Here is a 19,675-nt window from a genome sequence, read left to right on the forward strand (position 1 = left end):
TCTGGAAGTGGGATAATCTGCACTTTTAGTAATCTCTCCTCAAAATCCATACCTATCTAGTCACTATGCAGGGAGCAGAAGTGCCCAGCTGGACAGAAGCATTGAAAATGCAAATTGCCTGGTCCTTCTGGGCTTGTCTAGGAATCAACAGATAGTCTTTTGCTAGCAGGAGATGCAATTAATCCAAAGTTTAATGTGTGCTGATGATATTTCAAGGGGGCATAGTGGAAAGAGCACAGATTTAGGATTTGGAAATATTTACCTTTGAGTCCTAGCTCTGGCACTGACTTAGGGCAAAATACTTCATCTCTCTGGGCCTCCGTTTTGGTTTGTTTGTTTCTGTGTGTGTGTGTGTGTGTGTGTGTGTGTGTGTGTGTGTGTTTTATTGACAAAGTATCAATCTTAGAGCATCTATGAGATCTCACTAAAACTACATATAAATTATATGCAAATAACATATGCATACATACACTAATATACTATCTAATGTTATACATAGTGCATAGTTCAGCAACTGACAAACAGTAGACATTTCATAAATTTTATTTTTTTCCTTATATCCCTTTAATCTGAAGCAAAGAATGCACTCATCAACACAAGAGTCAGGGGAATTGATGCCACTCTTCAAATACAGTTAGATGAGAGGCGTTCATTTTTCCATCCCCTAACATTCAGTGAGATGGAGTAGAAGTAAATGCAGGTTTCCATCTTGAACTTGGAGAAACATCTGAAGCATCTTGAACTTACACACTAGACACTGATTGTGAGCAAATGTTTGCAATATGGTCTTTCTAGAACGGATCTGACTTCTTCAACTACCGGCACATATGCTTCAAAGCTGATTTGGTATTAAGACTTGAATAGAGAGCAAGACGTGGGCCATGCAACTTACTGAGTTGGGCAGACGGCTCTAACGCAAATTCAGAGCTGCTCAAATCAGGCTCCAGAATCTCCCGTTGTGACCCTCCCCCACGCCCTATCATCATCTTGGGGAAATATTCCATGTCCTTTGCACTTTAGCTTAGGACATCTTGCCTTCATAAAACATTCTGTTATCAGGTTTATTAGTTTTGTGAAGACTCACAGGATCAACAGCCAATAGCGAAGAGAAAGAAAGAATGGGAGGAATAAATAAAAGGAAAAAAAAAGGATGGAACATCTATTTACCTCCAGTAGTCACCATTTTTCTTGCTAAATTTCTAAATTCAGACAATGTTTCCAAATTTAATTTTAGGTCACTTTTTAGTTGGGAATATTAGTCCGTTTTTATTCTCAGATCATCACTCTCATTCATTCGCACACTTACTCATTCATTCAACAAACATTGGAGGTCAATTAATTGACAGGCACTATGTTGAATGCTTACTTGGCTTATAAGAAGAAGTGGCTGAACTAACTGATCACAGATATGCTGACTTCTATGCTTCCTCCCCCAATATAGAGTTAAAAAATGGCATTTTCTTCAATTGGCAGCAAGGGTGGAGGTGTGAAGATAAATAAAACTTTAGAGTCATAAAAATTATATCCAAAAGTAGTATATTTTTTGCATCATAATGGGTTGCAGACATCTTTAAAGAGAAAATATTGTTAGTGAGATTATTATTTGCTTTTATATAACATATCCGTCATTAACTCATATCCAATTAGGTAACAACGCTCATTGAGAACCAACTGTGACAGCAAGTACTGAAACGTCAATGTTTCCTTTAAGGCTTTACCTTCTCTGATGGGAAATTACAGCTGAAATTACACAAGGCATTAACCTGTTTATCATGTTAGATATGGGAAGTTAGACGTGTTCAGAAATTTAAGAAAGAAATCGATAATTGGATAGTCTGTGAGAAGGGGTTGTGCTGGATTGAAACGCACTTCAGAAACACACCTGGATGGGAGCTGGAAGGAACATCAGGACCCTGGTCTCAGTAGAACTGACCAACCTCAAATCCTGAAGCAAGGACTCAGGAACCAAGACCAGGAAACAGAATAGGGACAAGTTCAGGGAGTAAGACTTCAGCCCGGCTACTCACGAGGATACTGATCTGATGGGAACTGGAAGGCAGCAGCGGAAGGACGAGGCACTTGCTGTGAGTGCAAATTCACGGGGCACCAAAACCTCTCAGCAGTCAAGAGAAATACTGTTTTAATGCAATAGATATAAAAATAAAAATCAATGCAAAAAAGTCCATGATGAACCAAATATCAAACTGTTTAATAAAGACAGCGTTGGTATTACAGATTCTTCTTATTGCCTGAGGCGCCCATCAGGCTTTGCATGGAGATCTTCCTGATCTTATCTCATCCAAGGCCCAGTCCTGCCGGAGGGGAGCAGGCCTTAGTCTTGATCGCCTCGACACTGGATGCCATGGCTAAAATCACTCCAGTCAGTGTGGGTTTGAGGCTGAGCACGGAGACAGGGTAAGGTGGCTCCAGCAGGGAAAAAGGAAAAGGAAGGTCATAGTGGGACCGGGCAAAGCTGATGTTCTGCTGGTAAAGAGTCACATTTGTTTTTCTCTGTGCTTCCAAATGATCAAGTTTATTGACCACCTCTTACTTTGGCCACGACTCACTGACTCACTTCCTGATCGATACGATCAAAACTTCTCCTCCTTTTTAAAATTTATAGGTTTTTTTTTTAATTTATTTATAAAATTTATTTACAGGGGTGGCTGGGTGGCTCATTCTGTTGTGCGTCCGATTCTTGATTTCGGCTCAGGTCATGATCTCCTGGTCCGTGAGATAGAGCCCCATGTCTGCACTGCCAGCACAGAGCCCACTTGGGACATTCTCTCTCTTCCCCTGCGCACGTGCACTCTCTCTCTCTCAAAATAAACAAATAAACTTACAAAAATAAATAAAATTTATAAGCGAAAAGAAAACTCTCTCTAGTTCTGCTCATCTGTACCCCCCTCTTCAATGTTATCTATTCCTTTAAGAATGCCTTATTTCAATTTTTATACTGGTGAATGTTTTCATTCCCTGAGTATGTTCTGCATGTTTTCTTTGTTCCTCATTTAGCCTGTATTTCATAAATCTTCCTAGGTAACTTCTTTTTCTTTTTTGAATGTCATATTTCTCAACAGAAAAGGAGGAAATTAAGGGATAAGAAATTATACGGTTATGGTTGGGGATAGCTAAACATTTCTGTATAACCCAGGCAGTGTGTGTGTGTATATATTTATGTCTCTATACAGATACCTTGTCAGCATATTTCTTTTGATTTTGGAACTCTTTGAAAAAATTGGTATGATGTTAGTGAAAAGAACATTTAAAGAAGGAAAGCACGTGACAAAATGAGATTGGGTTTCAGTGATGTGGTCATTGCTGAAGAGGTTGTTATCAAACCGATAAACTCGATAGGTGCATAGATTCGTGGATACAGACATAGATATACAGATATAGACTAATGAAGAAGAAACCAAAGCAGGTAGAAATGAGACGCTCTCAGTCCTCGAAAGATAGGAAGCATATTGGGTGAGAATTTTGTGTAGAAAGTAGTATAGTCATGCCCCGCCCCCCACTCCCCAGAACACCGTGTCCTGTCCAGGATGCTCCCAGTGTGCCTACCACAGAGGCCAGGACTCAGGTACAAAGTCGCAGTCTTTCTGACTCCAGGTGTCTGAGGAATGGAGTTGGTGTTGCCAGACAGGTTAGAAATCAAAGATATACTAGAAACCTGTGCATCTCACTATTTGGACAGCGTTCCTCCATTCAAAATAAAAAGCTAAGATTTACATGTGGATCTATTTGTTAGTATATGACATACATAAGTCATACAGTCTCTCTGGGCCTTAGTTTCCTCATCTGAGAAGCGTACTGGACACTGTTCATTGAAAATTTGCCTTGCGTCACACTCTTTCTTAGCAGCTAAGCAAACGTCAACACTAAACCTCACGGTTGTCCCGTAAGGAAAGTTGAATCACTTGGCTTGACCAGGACCAGCCTGATTGCCCAGTTCACATGGGCATTATGATAGTGGCTATCTCATTCTGGATAAAATTGTTGGGGAGATCAGATTTCACGGTGTGTTAAAATTTGGTGAGGTGTTCTATGGCACTATGTTATTATTACTACCCACGGGGACTTGGCTGGTTCCTGGGCACGAAAAGGAAACACTCAACCCAATGCTGAAAAACTTAGGGCAGCCACAAAGGCAGCAAAGGCCAATCACCAGGGCTGTGCCTCTTCAGTGTCCAAAGCTTTCCCTTTGATGAGGTCTCTCGTCCCTTGTCTTTGAAGTTGTGTCATCAGGTGACGACTCTGGGAACTTTCCACTTCCCTGCCCTTGTTTCAAGAGTTCGACGCTCTGAAAACTCCAAAGAGTGAGGCAAGCAGCTGGAGAGAAGTATAGACACATTTGCAAGATGCTGTGTGTGCCGCTTCCCTTCCCTCCTCTCCCCCTAAATGCAGAGAGAGTGCAGTGTGACTAATTACACCAGAGAGGATAGCAGAAGCTCTCAAGTTAAAGTATTTTGGTAATCATGTTTACCGCGGGTAAAGTACGTCTGCATTAAATAAGTCAAAACACAGTGCGCAAAATTTGGAATGATTCCTTGAACACTGCAAGGACGGAGTTAGATGTAGAAATGATATAATGTCCAAGTCGAAACACTATAAGAGAAGATAAACCATCTGCTTCAACTAACTCAGATCCACTTGAAAATGCTAATCGTATGGCAGTAGGGATGATTAAACTACATTAAAAAAAAAAAAAAAAACAACACAACACTTTTTTGGTGATGCACTGCATTGTTCAATGAGATTGGGCTGCCCATAGATGGAAGGAATGTTATTACCTACATTAGGTGACCGTCAGTATCAAAGCGTGAGTCATGGATTCTTAGAGGCCTTATTGACTGCCCGGGCTCTGCTCTGCCTCTGTGTTGGCAGGTGGTCCAGAGAAGGTAATTAACTTGTCCAAAGGCCCAAAAATATATAATGAGAGATCCAGAACCCACTCTGATTTGATGCCCTTTTGTGGCCTCTTTTAGTGGAGAACTGAGTCTGACACTGATGGGAAAATACTACCCAGCACTACCAATCATGGCTACCTTGATGCTAAGCCTAGAGAGACCTGCACAAGTTTCTAGATGTACAGTTCTAAATCCTCCTGTTGTTAGCAAAGTAACAATGGGTAAGAGAGGTAAAGAGTCACCATTTACTCCACCACAAGACTGTGGAATGAAAATATGCCTCTCTCTCTCTCTCTCTCTCTCTCTCTCAGGCATCCTGCTCTTTAATGGAGGCAGATGAAGTTCTACCTAAGGCACAACTTTCCTTTCCAATATCAATGGTGTCATGTTGCCAATGATATGATGAATATAGTAATTATGACAATGAATTTTGAGGGCTCATTGTATAGCTGTAGAGCACTTCACATTTATGATTTCATTTAATCCCTCAAAAATTCCAAGACTCTGCGTTAGTTTATTAGGGCAGCTGTAATAAAGCACCACCTACTGAATGATAACACAAATCTATTAGTTCACAGTTCCAGAGACCTGAAGTCCAAGATCAAGTTGTCCCAGGGTTGGTTCCTTCTGGAGGCTATGAGGGAAGAAGGTTCTAGGCCCCTTTTCTTGGCTTGTAAATGCCCATCTTCATCCTGTGCTTCACCTCCTCTTCCCTTCCCTGTATGTCAAAATTTCTCCTGTTTTTAATTTATTGTTTTTAAGTTTACTTACTTATTTTTGAGAGAGAGAGAGCAAGCTTGACCTGGGGAGGGGCAGAGAGAGGGGGAGAAAAAGAATCCTAAGCAGGCTCCGCGTTATCAGCATCGAGCCCAACCTGGGATCCAAACCCACAAACTGCAAGATCATGACCGGAGCTGAAATCCAGAGTTGGATGCTCAACCAACTGAGCCACCCAGGCACCCCCAAACTTCCCCTTCTTATAAGGACACCAGTCATATACATTTAGGGCCCACCTTAATGACTTCATTTTGATTTGATTACCTCTGTAAAGGCCCTATCTCCAAAAAAAGGTCACATTCTAAGGTACTGGGGGGTTACAACTCAACATTTGAATTTTGTGAGCATATAATTCCACCCGTACCAGGCAGGTATTGTTATTATTGCCATCCTGGAGGTGAGGTAGATGAGGCTTAGGCAATGTAACTAATGAGCTCATGGTCACAAAGTCAGGAGGAAGCAGAACTTGTACAAAGCTGCTGAAAAGTCTTTGTTTTTCTTCCTAAACATACTATGTTTTCTCCTGTGTAACTGAGGTCCAGGTCAGGCTGACAGAAAAGGTCTCTGACCAGTTCCTGGAAACAGTGTCTCCTAGATGACTGGGTTAGGAATCTCTTGCCTGAAGAAAACAAGATACAGGTTTCAGAGTCTCCAACCAGGTAGCGGGAGCCCCACTCGGCACTTCCCTGGGCCCCTGAGCTGCCTCCTGATTCTGGTGGGGCCAAATGGGGACTGATGTTTTGAGTCTCAGCCATTACCCCCTCATCAGTGTCGGAACAGAAAGCTGGGAACAGCCTGCTTAGAGGCCAAGAGAATATTCTGTCTTCAACTGGTGGGAAACTGATGACCGCAACTATCCATCATTGAGTCAGGCAAGTAATTCCATTGGACAAGAAATTCCTCCAGGAGGAAATGACAGTATCCTGGAAAGGGAGAAAGACTGAGGAAGGAGGAACAGAAGCCAGCAAGAGAGACTTTGGTCTGAAATACCTGAAAGTGGTAAAATGGAGTATAAAGATGAGAGCCAAGGTTGCCAGTTAGGAAGAAAACAAAGAACCGAAAATCAGTAGGATCCATTAAAGCAAAACACTTTGTGGTTATAGCATCATTTTTTTTTTTTTGAAAGATTTCAGTGCAGTTAATCCTAACTGTAAACTATTTCCTTGTGAATTGTTTTCATATGAATTCCATTAGGAATTTAAGGCCAGGTGAAGTGGATGGGTAAACCAAGATATGAATTGTGGAAGGAGTGTGGCATGCTGTACACAAGGCAGCCAGAGTTACCAGGGCTGGGTTTGCACCCTACAATTCTGGGCTTACCAGTTCTGAGGCCCTGGGAAAGCAAATGAACTCTTCAAGTGTTGGTCTCCACATCGTAATATGCATGCACCATGATGGTGCCCTAATGAGCTGTAATAGTTCGATGAAATAGAGCATGCGAAAGTCCTGGAGTGAACTTTGCACTTGTGAGGTGCTCAACAAATATTTTTGAATAATAATAAGAATTACATTGTAAGGCAGAGTTGATTGGGAATCAGGGCTCCTGTTTGTAATTCAGTCCTTCTTCTGGGTCACAAAGAGAGAAGTATGGACTCATCATGAAAGATACCTAAGAAGGGGCTGTGTCACGAGACATTGAAATACCTCCCCCCAAACCATAACGTTGTAGGAAAAAGTATTGAAGAGCAGATTTCAAATGAGATTGGTTCACACGGACAACACGCTACTGTGATGCAGAGTGACCGCTTGTCCTGGGGAACAGCCCTGGCCTCCTGTAGGAAACATAGTGAGTCCCTGAGATGACTGAGGAGAAAAATAAAATGAGAAACCTTGGTGGTCGTGACTTTTATTTACTCCTAAAACGGGGTATTACTGGGATCACCTTGCCTGGGCACCATTTTCCCCTCAGTTTCTTTTTTTGATGCATATCCTTCAAAAGTGCCTCTGATTTACTGCAAAACTCTCATCTTTCATCCCTGCTTGCTAGACATGGGGGCTGAGGTTGGACACGGGGAATGATGTTTACCAAGTCACGGTCTCCACCTCCTGTATACACTGCACTCAAGGCTCATCCACATGAGCTACCCTTCCCCCATTTTTCAAATGAGAAGAGTCTCTCCAAGGAGGTTGTCTGCAGAGATGTCGCTCGTCAGTAGCAGAGTTAGGATTTGAACTTTGGTCTACCTGAGCCAATGCCCATGCTGTTCACATTATATTTATATTAATAAAATAACAAAAACTAACACTTACATAGAATTGGTTGTGTGCTTTGCTGTGGTTTAGATCCCTTAACTCAGTCTTCATGTAACCCTGCACAGTGGGCAGGGGGTGGTGCTGTTACGTCTAATTCACAGAGGAGGGACCGGGGCCATGGATGACATGAGCCAGGCACAAATACAGTCACATCCCGAAGTACCAGAGGTTAGGACTTTGACATATGAATTTGGGGCTGACACAATTCACCCCTCAACAACCACCACACCGGACGATCTCCCTCCAGTTGTACTCTCTCCAGCTACAGTCTTGGGGCACTGCTTTTATGTTCTTCTTTTCCCAGGGTCTTGCCCCTGTAGTTGAGATATCTTCCATTAATCTATGGACAGTGAATTTATCAGACAATGAGGCTTAACGCCCCCTAGAAATTCCCACCCCATACTTTGGATGGTATTAAATACCTACTGACTGATCTTAAAAGTGTTCTTTTCCCAAAAGTCACCATTCCTTATTTATGAACTTAAAAGAAATATATATGAACAGATCGAGACAGTTGGTCAAGGGCAAAGGTAGAAATGGAAGTCAGATACGTTGCCTCTGGGGAAAATAAAACAGCTTGCTGTGTACTCGTGAAGTTGAAGTTATAAAAATCTATGGTTTGACATGACGAAATATTTGTTTTAACATTAAGACAAAATAGTGAAGGAAAAATTACTTGCAAACATGGCCATGCTTAAATGTAAAACTATAACCAAGAAAGAAAAGACAGGAAGGAAGTGAACCAACTTGTTCGCATGGGTTTTCTTCCAGTCATGGTGTCCTCTTTTCATTTCTCCATATATATTTCATATTTGTAAGTACATAATACTTTGTAGTTGAGTAAATAATAACATTTTGAAATTACCCAAAGTTCCTTAAGAGTGATTACCTTATATTTGGGCTTCTTTTTGGACTAAACACTCTGTATTAGAAAGGCATCTACCTCCTCACAACAAGCACGGAATGTCCTAGATCTTGTTCATGAGGGAAACAATGTCTTTTTTTTTTTGTCAAACCAGCTATTTTATTTTTTAAGATAATTTATTGTGAAACTTGCTTATTATATAACACCCAGTGCTCAGCCCAACAAGTGCCCTCCTCAATGCCCATCACCCATTTTCCCCTCTCCCCCACCACCCCCCCATCCACCTTCAGTTTGTTCTCAGTATTTAAGAGTCTCTTGTGGTTTGCCTCCCTCCCTCTCTCTTTGGAACTGTTTTCCCCCTTTCCTTCCCCGTGGTCTTCTGATAAGTTTCTCAAGATCCCCATATGAACGAAAACATATGATATCTGTCCTTCTCTGACTAACTTCACTCAGCATAATACCTTCCAGATCCATCCACATTGCTGCAAATGGCATGGTTTCATTCTTTCTCATTGCCAAGTAGTATTCCATTGTATATATAAACCACATCTTCTTTATCCATTCATCAGTTGATAGACATTTAGGCTCTTTCCATAACTTGGCTATTGTTGAAAGCACTGCTATAAACATTGGGATACATGTTAATACTCAGAGATAACTTGAATGCTCAAAGCATTCTCCCCAAACTCAACTATTTATTTCTCAAAGCCACCTTGTTTTGTAAATAAAGCAATTATTAATATTAAAATAGGGCATAAGAAGACTCAGGATCAAGAGAATCTGGGGGCTGGGAGTCAGGAAGCAGCAAGTCAATGCTGACCACGAGGTCTGCTTCCTTCCGGTTTCCTCTGTGCCTAGATGCTAAGAATATATTTCTAAGTTTCTGCCTAAACATACAGGGTTATTTCAAGTAGAACAGGTTCTATAAATGATCCTTTTCCAGTAGCACAAATGGTAGTACCGAATTTCATTTTTAATATACATAGTTAGCACTTTTAAGATGGTGTGGTTTATACCAAATTGTAACACAGCGGAGGTGACCAACGTATTCATTTGTACTACTGGCCTAATCTGTTTTGGAATAGCTGTGAAAATGTTTTGCATCCTGTAAATATATTTAAATTCACATCAGAATATATTTAAATATCATTACAAGTGAAGACCATAGTTCTACACTGTCCCTCGGAAGATTCAGACCTACATGAGGGTTTGTGCTCATCCCAAGTCCAAATGTCTACTGTGCACTCTTGTAGCCTAGCACAGCTTTGTTCAATCGATGCCAGGAAAGGGTCGTGCGCCCCTGCGAGGTGCGTGCTCCCATCCTGGTTTTGTTACCATCTGTACAAGGATAAGAATTATGGCTTCCCTTGGATAGTTCACGGACTTACGTGATTCCTTTTTTGTTTTATTTGCTTTAGTTTGGTTTCATTAGTTTAGTTTTGCTATTCGTTTAGTTTTAAATTTACGATTTGACTCTATGAATAGTTAGATATGGCAGTTTGGTTATAAGTGAAGTTAGGTAATGCTGATGGTTCGTTTTCAATGAAGTTTTCCTCATTTATATTTTAAGCTTTTGCAACAGATTTGTAAATTAAGTTCTGAGCGTACAAGGTAAGCATTTAAGAAAAATCACTGTTTTCATGGTCCTATCTGTACGAATCAAGATCTTTAAATTTTGCACAGCCATAAGAAAATACCAGAACCAAGGGTGCCTGGGTGGCTCAGTGGGTTAAGCATCCGACTTTGATTCAGGTCATGATCTCATGGTTTGTGGGTTCAAGTCCCACATCGGGCTCTGTGCTGACAGCTCGGAGCCTAGAGCCTGCTCCGGATTCTGTGTCTCCCTCTCTCTCTGTTCCTCCCTCGCTCACACTCTGTCTGTCTCTCTCTCTCTCAAAAATAAATAAAGATTTTAAAAAAAGAAAGAAAGAAAATACCAGAACCAAGTAGATGCCAAAGACGAGACTGAGTGAGCATTATACCCTCAATTTCAAATGCGTTATGCATAAAAACAGCTTCGTTTTGTAACTGTTTGGTATAATAATGAAGTATTATAAATTTGAGCTTATAAAATACGTTTGTAGTAAGAAAATACTGATTTCACTTGCTTTGTATTTAGAGATCTACCTAATAGCTCATTCGAAAATGATATTTTCTTTTTTCAAAGTTTGAAAAACATTAAAGTAGGCCAATACCATACGAATTCTGCTTCTAAAAGCAGAAATTGCTTATACTGTAAGTTTTCATAGTTTCCCAGAATTCATCTTCTGGTTAATCATTGATTATTTTCAGCTTTTCCCAAGCTGCATGAGTTATTTCAAATTGCACCAGGATTTTGGATTTTCCCTGGGAAATAACCATTTGTTCACTGTTTCTATTGTTATTCACAGATTGATGATTAAGCATGAGAGTTACCGCCAAGACCTGCCTGACCAAGGCAACTTTGAGCAAAATTCTCATCTCCTATGCCATCTTTTTAGCCTTTGCTTTCAAGATGCCATATAAAGTCAAATTCCTAGATGGAAGGTTATAGAAGTCTTCTACTATTGAGAAAAAGAAGTTGGCCTTCCATTATATAGTCATTCTGAACTTCAATGCCTCAGCAAGACTCAATGAGGGTAGCACTTTGGGTGCCCCTTCAGTCACAATGTGTGGGGGCAGGGAGTTGGTGGTTATTGGCATTTGGTAGGAAGGGCCGGGGATGCCGGATGTACCCCAATTCATGGAACAATGTTTTAGAGATTTAAAAAAAAAAAAAAACTTACCTCTATATTGTCAAACTTTCAAAACCTTGACCCGAAATTCAGGCAGGTGAAAACTTTGTTTTTTAAGTTTATTTTTGTTTATTTTGATAGAGAGCAAGCAGGGGAGGGGCAGAGAGAGAGGGAGACAGAATACCGAGCAGACTCCACGCTGTCAGTACAGAGCCCGACGTGGGGCTAGATCTCACGAACCATGAGATCATAACCTGAGCTGAAATCAAGAGTCAGAGGCACCCCAAAACTTTTTAAAAATTATTTGAACCTAGAATCTAATTTCATTTTACAATATAAATACACAACTCTCTTTGTACAGCTTTCTTGTGTACTGACCTTTCCAAGAATACACCTACTGTTGTAAGCCAAGGGGAGATAATATTTTGTCTTCTGGGACAAAGTTAGTCACATGTCTGAAAAATCTTAACATTCTGGGACACTGCTGGTGGTATTTGGGTGACCATTATGGCTGTGTTAGTCAACTGTAACTGTAACAGCCAAGCCGTTCTGTGTAGGGTATGCATACCTGCCAACTTCATTATTTTCCTTTATTATTTCCTCATCATACGACAATAAAGGGAAACATAGGGTTACATATGGTATACTGATTTTTGTCTTCAAGCACAGAAATGCAGAGGACAGAGCTGAGCACACGCTTCAGTCCACTGTGCGTCATCAGCATCGGTTCATGTGAGCTTCTCTTGGTTTATAATTTATTATCTTTTATCTTCCTAACACACGCACTCCCCACACAACCACTTTAGGGTTATATAGCAAGTATCTTTCTGTTAGTTTGAGATTTTTCAAGATGGGTGTTAGCGACACGACTGCCTACTGTGCCTCTGCCCTCGTTCTTGCATTTCCATTAAGCACTATATTTTTAAGACGGTGCTACATGTACAGCCAAGCATCTGACCGCTGCCCTAACTGCATCTACTTCCCTACAATGTGCGTCTGTCGCTGTGGAAGCACCCTCGTCTAGGAGGACACAGGCGGCTCTGCCATGAGGACCAGTGACCAATGAGCATCTTTGTCCCTGTCTTCTTATGACTATGTGGGAGAGTTTCTTCCCTGGGACAGCCCCAGGGAGAAGATGGCTGGAGTCACAGATGTAGCGACACTCAAGGTGATTGATTACTATCGTGTTGGTCTTAGAATGGCTGTGCTACTCCCCATCCCCGCTAGAAAATGTGTTTCTATATTCCCCACTGCATGTCAATCTTTGGCATCCATCCTATTTTATGGCCTTCTTTGTGAGGGGAGGGAAGCTAATAGGCCTGTAGTAATAGCTTTTTGTATTTCTTGTTTCTCTGGTCACTAATGACTAGAAAGACTCTTTGCGTGACTGTTGGGTGCTCCTTTTATCATTTGGTTGTTAATCTCTCTCCTGTTTAAACATCGAAATCATTTTCCCCCCATTCCTTTTTGGAACAGAAAACTTTAATTTTGAGAAAATCAAATCTTTATCAATTCTTGCCTCGTACTTAATACTCTGGAAGTTGTTGTAAGTCCTTAGCTACTCTTTATCACAAAGAAGATATTATCTTACATTTTTATTTATTTATTCTTTTAAGATTTTGTAAAGTTTATTTTTGAGAGAGGACAGAGAGAGAGGGAGAATCTGAAGCAAGCTCCGGGCTCTGAGCTGTCAGCACAGAGCCCGACGCGGGGCTCGAACCCACGAACTATGAGATCATGACCTGAGCTGAAGTCACCTCTTCGGTGTGGCTCATGTCACCTCTTCGGTGTGGCTACTGAAACTAGGTGTGCTTAAGGGTACTTTCTGCCACTTCTGGCTTCCTATTCTGGCATCTCTCTTCCTGCCACGTGGGAGCCTGAGTCTCTGTCCCTGAGGCCACTGCTGAGGCTTCCCAGGCCTGCACGAGCCTGCAACCTTCAAGCATCAGAGGCTGCTTGGAAGATAGTTCATAACTACAGCCTCTGCCAGCCCCACATTGTTCAGGTTCCTCTGAGGTCCTCAGCTGTCTCTCCTTCCTTCTTTCACTCCTTCCTGCATCCATGGCCCTGTCTGAAGCTCTACTCTGAGGGTCCACTGGCGAAGATACAGAGGCCGCCCAGTGCTGACCTTCACATTTTATATTTATATTTACCTCCTGACCCCCGGCTCATCTGCTGATGGATCCCACAAGTCACATGTGACCAAATCCAGCCAACGATTCTCCTATTTAGCCTGTGCTACAACCTGTAACGCATACCGGGGATCCAACAGTGCAAACAAAACGTCCTTGTCCCCACCGCGTTCCCGCTTTGGTGTAGAAGACGGGCAGGCAGAGAGGTGATTACAGTGGAAAGCTACTTTTATAATCCAGCAAATGTCATGTTTTTGATCCTGAGCAGCGGTAACTTCCAGCTGCCTCTGTGTGCAGAGAAAGATTTAGACAAGGCTGTTTGTAATGAGTCAGATGAAACAGAGAAACAACACCGGACTGGGTCTGCCCTGAACCGTACCGTCCAGGCAGACGTGCAGTGGGTGTCCCCATAGCAGGTGCCACGGATAGACCACAGCGCTCTTGTCCTCTGCAGCTCACAGGCTCATTCAGCATCGTTCTCTTTAGAGTAAAATAAGCAGCCACTGGACCTGGGCACATTTCACATTCACGATAAAATCTATTTGCCTCGTAGAAACGCCGCATTTTACAAGTGGGAAGACAGGTCCAGGTGGAAGGAGAGACTTTCTCAAAGTAACCTTGCAAATCAACACCAGAGTTTAGACAAGAACCCACAGCTACCTTTGTGGGGCAACTTATACCATGACCCATGGCCACGAAGAACACATAGTATCGTATTCCTTCCTCTTTTGTTCATTCATTCATTCATTCATTCATTCACTGATGCAATGCTCATTCCTCATTCATTTTTCATCCCTGCTGGTGCATAGGTAAACCCCATGGCCACTGATATAATATCTTCCCCTACTGAATAACTGATCGGCTCGTTCATTCATTCAGTCACATTTTTAGCAAACAAAACACGTTTGCAGACAGTGAGACCAGAGGTTATATATCGATCCAACTTAAAAGTCACAGACACAGAAACCACATTAACATTATTCCTACTAGACTGTGAGTGCCATGCACACAGGAACCATTTCTTTTTCTTTCTTTCTTTCTTTCTTTCTTTCTTTCTTTCTTTCTTTCTTTCTTATTCCTTTCTTTTTCACTGAAAAAGGATTTTTTAAAATAATTTATTGTCAAATCAGCTAACCTAGGGTGTGTAAACTGCTCTTGGTTTTGGGGATAGATTCCTGTGGCTCATCACTTACATACAGCACCCAGTGCTCATCCCAACAAGCGCCCTCCTCAATGCCCATCACCCACTTTCCCCTCTCCCCCACCCCCCATCAACCCTCAGTTTGTTCTCTGTATTTAAGAGTCTCTTATGATTTGCCTCCCTCCCTCTCTGTTTGACGCCATTCTTAACGCCTACCATTTCTTCATAGCTACTGGGGTCCCACGGCCACTCCCTTCTTATCCTTCCCCCTCCTGAGTCAACAGTGGGCCCTGAGAAGCTTTGAAAAACCTTGTGGCATTGAGAAGAGCTTGCAAACCCCGAGAAAATGCTGTGTCTATCAGTCAGGGTTCAAATCAGAAAAGAAAGACACGTTATTTCAAAGAATAGGAGGTTAGTGTAAAAACTTGATTGTATAGGTCACGGGAGAGCTGCAGATCCAAGCCAGGCATGAGGGGTAACAGAGCCACTACCTGGCCTATGACGAAGGAGTAAAATAAAGAGGTGACACTGCAGGAATGCAGTGGCCGGTGTCACCCAGGGGAGATCTAGCTAACGGAGGACCACTATGATGGAAGACACCACTGCTGTGGGGGCCACCACCCACACAAAGAAAGAGGCAAAGAGGGCTGGCTCCTTCCCTCATCCCAGCTTTCAATTTCTCATGCGGGCTTCCCATTGACCAAACCCAGTTGGATGCCAGTTGCCTGTGGGGGGAGGCTCTGTGAAAGGCAGCCCACAGGGGTCAGCCTTCTGGGATCTGGAGCAGAACAGGAAGAGAAAAGAACGGGTCTACAGGGAGAGTCTCCAGACTTACATAAATCTCATGCTCCCTTCCAGGCGTACCATCTCAAAGTCTCTGAACAGGCCTTGGTCAGACCCATGATTCAGAGCACGGTGCACGGTTTCAGTAGGAAAAGTGCCTTTCATCTTGGAAGAGATGCCAAGGATATAGGATTCCAGACTCTTTTTTTTTTTTTTTTAATATTCTAAACAGACGCAAATATGCTCTTCTAGACAGTGCTATACTATCAGAGGCGCGTGCCTACACAATGGAGTAAAATAAATATTTGTGTGGGGAAACAGATTTGGGTTTCTAATCTTAAAAGGAAATGTCCTCATCAAGTGAAAATATAGGCTAACGTCTGTTATTAGAAAACAAGTACCTTCATTTAGTTCAGTGTCCTCCAAACAAAGTCTGGTTTCTCATGTATACAACCATTCCAAACCCACCTGTGAAAGATGGCATGACAGAGCTGGGAAGAATCTCAGGAAGGAGAAGCCATTTCAGACAGGCATCCAAAGTAACACAGTACATGGTGAAGGAGACAATATTCCATAAATGGAAAGCAGCATAGTTAAGATGAAAGGTTATGCCTTATTCTGGAAGGTCCACCATTGGAAAGATGGCCACACCCGTTAGATTCACATAATTTCCAGAGGACAGAGAGAAAGACAAAGTTGCGCTAGAGTGATAAGAACTGAATCACAAACACACACACTACATACATACATATGTATAATTTGTCACTTACATATACATGCATCTCACATATATCATATATATAATTTATCGTATACATATATATTAAAACCAGCACGTATCATGTGCCTACTACGTAACAGGCTCTGTAACTTGAATAATTTCTTCCTAAACATGTGGCATACCTTCCTCATGCGACTATTACTGTAAATAACACTTAGCTAAGAGAGACAAATTGCTTATTCAAGGGCGCTCTGCCAATAATTCAAAGACATTTTTGTAGGACTCCAAATTCTGCTCTCATCACTGTACATCACTATGCTATAGGCATACGTTAGGAACCAATTTAAATAAGGTTTTAGATTCGCCCAACCTCTTGGCACTTAACTATAACTTAAGCTAATTATACACCACGAAGTAGAAATGCTACATTGATTCTAATATTAACTGCTCTTGTGATAACCTGTCAAGAAATCAGGAAACTGGAAAGCCACTTACGTTGGGCACTTATATTCCACTATTCTTCTGTTGTGCTTCGTTTTTACTTGAAAATTTGTTAAGACTACCCACCAAGCACTCTGCAACATGTTCTCATACCCGCCCCCGTCCCCCCCACCCCCCCGGGCCAAATTTTGTTCTCTCAACAACCCTCAAAAGTAAAAACTATTATCTCTCTTTCACAAATAGGAAAGCAAAGAGGGTGATTCTTTCCAGGCTGCCCGAAGACCCACAGCCAGGTGCCGTTGGAGCTGGAGTCGGGACCGGCCCCTGGACTCCACGTCTGATGGTCTCCCCACTACCCTCACTGCCACGTTTGCGATTCTGAGACCCGATCCCGGTTTGCTGCTGAGCCCACGAGGCCGAGCAAACCGCTCACGGCTGCTTCCAGAGGCCAGGCCAGGTGTTCAACTCCTGGCCTTCCCTGCTCTGGATTATGCTGACTAGAGGCTTTTTAAAAAGGAGATCTCACATAATAACCCTATTATTAGTATTATCATCATTATTATCATAATCCTTTCTCTGCAATAATTTCCGTAAAATATTTTTACTAAAGAAGAAGGGCACTTGAAAAAAAAATGCTAATCCGTCCCCTACCACACAAACCCCAGATGGCCTCGTATTAAGTGGAGGAAGACACCATAATAATAACCCCGATTACCATCAATTCCTCGCAGCGGCAGATGTGAAAGAGACAAAGATGCCGGGATGCTCCCATAGAAGTTCGGAAAATCCTTCTGTCCTCCACACAACACAAAAGAACGAATCCATGTTTAAAGAATAGGTTCTGTGCAGTCACATATCCATCTCCCTGCATATCTATGCCCCAGATGGCCCCATGTTTAATGGGAGGAGAATAATCGTCACTTTGTGAGCAATTCAGGGGAAATTACAGAAGTATGGAAACTGCCCTGTGTATCTTTATTCCATTTTCTCTCATTTCCCTAGCAGCATGAACAAAAGGAGGGGGGCGTGTTCTTAGCTGAGGATGCCATTTTGACTTCTGAAAGAGAGGACATCCAAAGTGACTTATGCTAAGACTCTTCTGCTCCACTCTGGTTCACAAACACAGGAGAATAAAGTAAGTCTGTTCCTTGGCTATTATACCTAAATGTCCATTCATCAAAATGGATAGAATCAGAAATTAGTTTCTTCAGTTGCACTAGCCATATTTCAAGTACTCAACAGTCACATGTGGCTAGCGACTGCCATATTGGAGGGAGCAGATACTGAACATTTCTATCCCCGTAGAAAGCTCTATCGGACAGTGCTGCTCTAAATGCGTAGCGTGCTCATTTTTTGAAAGTAATCGTATCGACACCGAGAATCAGAAAGTCTTTAAATGCAAAAGAGTGTGGTGGCACACGGAGCCCAACAGGTCATCTTACGTAAAAGAAAAAACAAAAAACGAGTGACTTTGCTGGTGAGGGAGGCTAGGAAAAACATCATGTCATCATGTGCATTCATTCTCACACACACTGTTTCACTTTGTTCCCTCAACGACCCCCAGAGATAAAAATTATTATCCCTTTTTCACAAACAGGAAAACAGAGAGGGTGATTCATCTCAGCCTGCCCGAAGGCCCACAAGCAGGCGCTGACCGAGCTAGGAACAGAACGAGGCAGATCGTACTTTGGAAGATCGTCAAAGACAGAGGCAGTCGTTGCTCCTTCGCTCATCCCAAATGCCCAGTACCACAGCTGGCACATGGTGGCGCTCCACGGGAGGTCTGAGTGATTTGGAAATATCAAGAAGAGTACTGTGACCTTCTTTACAAGCCATTTATCACGGTGATAGGGTTAAGAGAAAATTAGACATTGTCTAGGCAAGTGTTAGCAAAGAGTGTCTAGAACGTCACTTAAGTCAGGACGAGGCTACACTTGGGTTCCTAGAGCAGATATGGGCAGATGGAGAACAGGTGCTAGGTCTGTCCAACGGGGCAGGCGTTGATGGTACCTGTCGTAGCCGAGGGAGAGTTCATTCTGACAAACAAGATGTGCGTTCAGAGGACTCAGCAAGAACAGCAGAAGTCTAGGTGAGCAGTTGGCAGTGAGATTCCAGGAATTCATAATGGAATGTCTGTCGGAGAGCAGACATGATGGGGAAGGCCACACTCCGGAGCTCAGACCAGCAGAAACAGCTCTCATTTCTCTCAGAAAGCTGGGAGTTTTCAGGAGCAAATCTCCAGTTTCTAGATTAGGAATTCACCAGAGGAAGGCAGGACCGAGGCTTGGGAAGAAACGGAGAACAAAGCAGCTCGCCCCAGGCAGGAACCCAGATCCAGCAAATGAGGCATGTGGAGAGGATTTCCAGAATGCTTTTAAGCCATTACTTGTCTGGTGGAACTAGTCTGACTTAATAAATACGAATTTATGGCTGCATCATCCCTGCCCCCCTTACCCCCTGCTTCACTCAGCTCAGAGCAGGGAAGAGCCATGGGGGACAGGAGGCGATGTGAGCCAGGGGGCCAGCACAGGAGCCAGAGATCTAGGTTTGGGGTAGCTGTCCACTATCCGGTGGGCATTAACCTTGTCTATTTGTGGCAAAAAAAAAACAAAAACAAACAAAAAAAAACAATAATAACAACAACAACAAAACAAAAAAACTACAAAAATGTATGTTAAAAGGCACTAAAATAGTTAGCATAGGAAAAGGCGGGACTTCCTGTGATTTCTTGGCAATGCCGTTAACATTTCTATTTAGAATTGCATACTGAGGATGGGGCTCCAGCCATTCACCATAATATTGTCCTTACAGATCTGGTTTTGTGTGGACAGAGGTCGCTAGAGCAGCCAGGAAATCGGCAAGCACAGAAACAAGCCAAGACCTCATGGTCATAGAGACATCAGGACAACAGTGGTGCGGGGTCCCCTGCGGTGCAGTC

The sequence above is a fragment of the Puma concolor genome, chromosome A3, assembly GCF_028749965.1.
Source record: "Puma concolor isolate L17-30 chromosome A3, mPumCon1.1.hap2, whole genome shotgun sequence".
Lineage (NCBI taxonomy): Eukaryota > Metazoa > Chordata > Mammalia > Carnivora > Felidae > Puma > Puma concolor.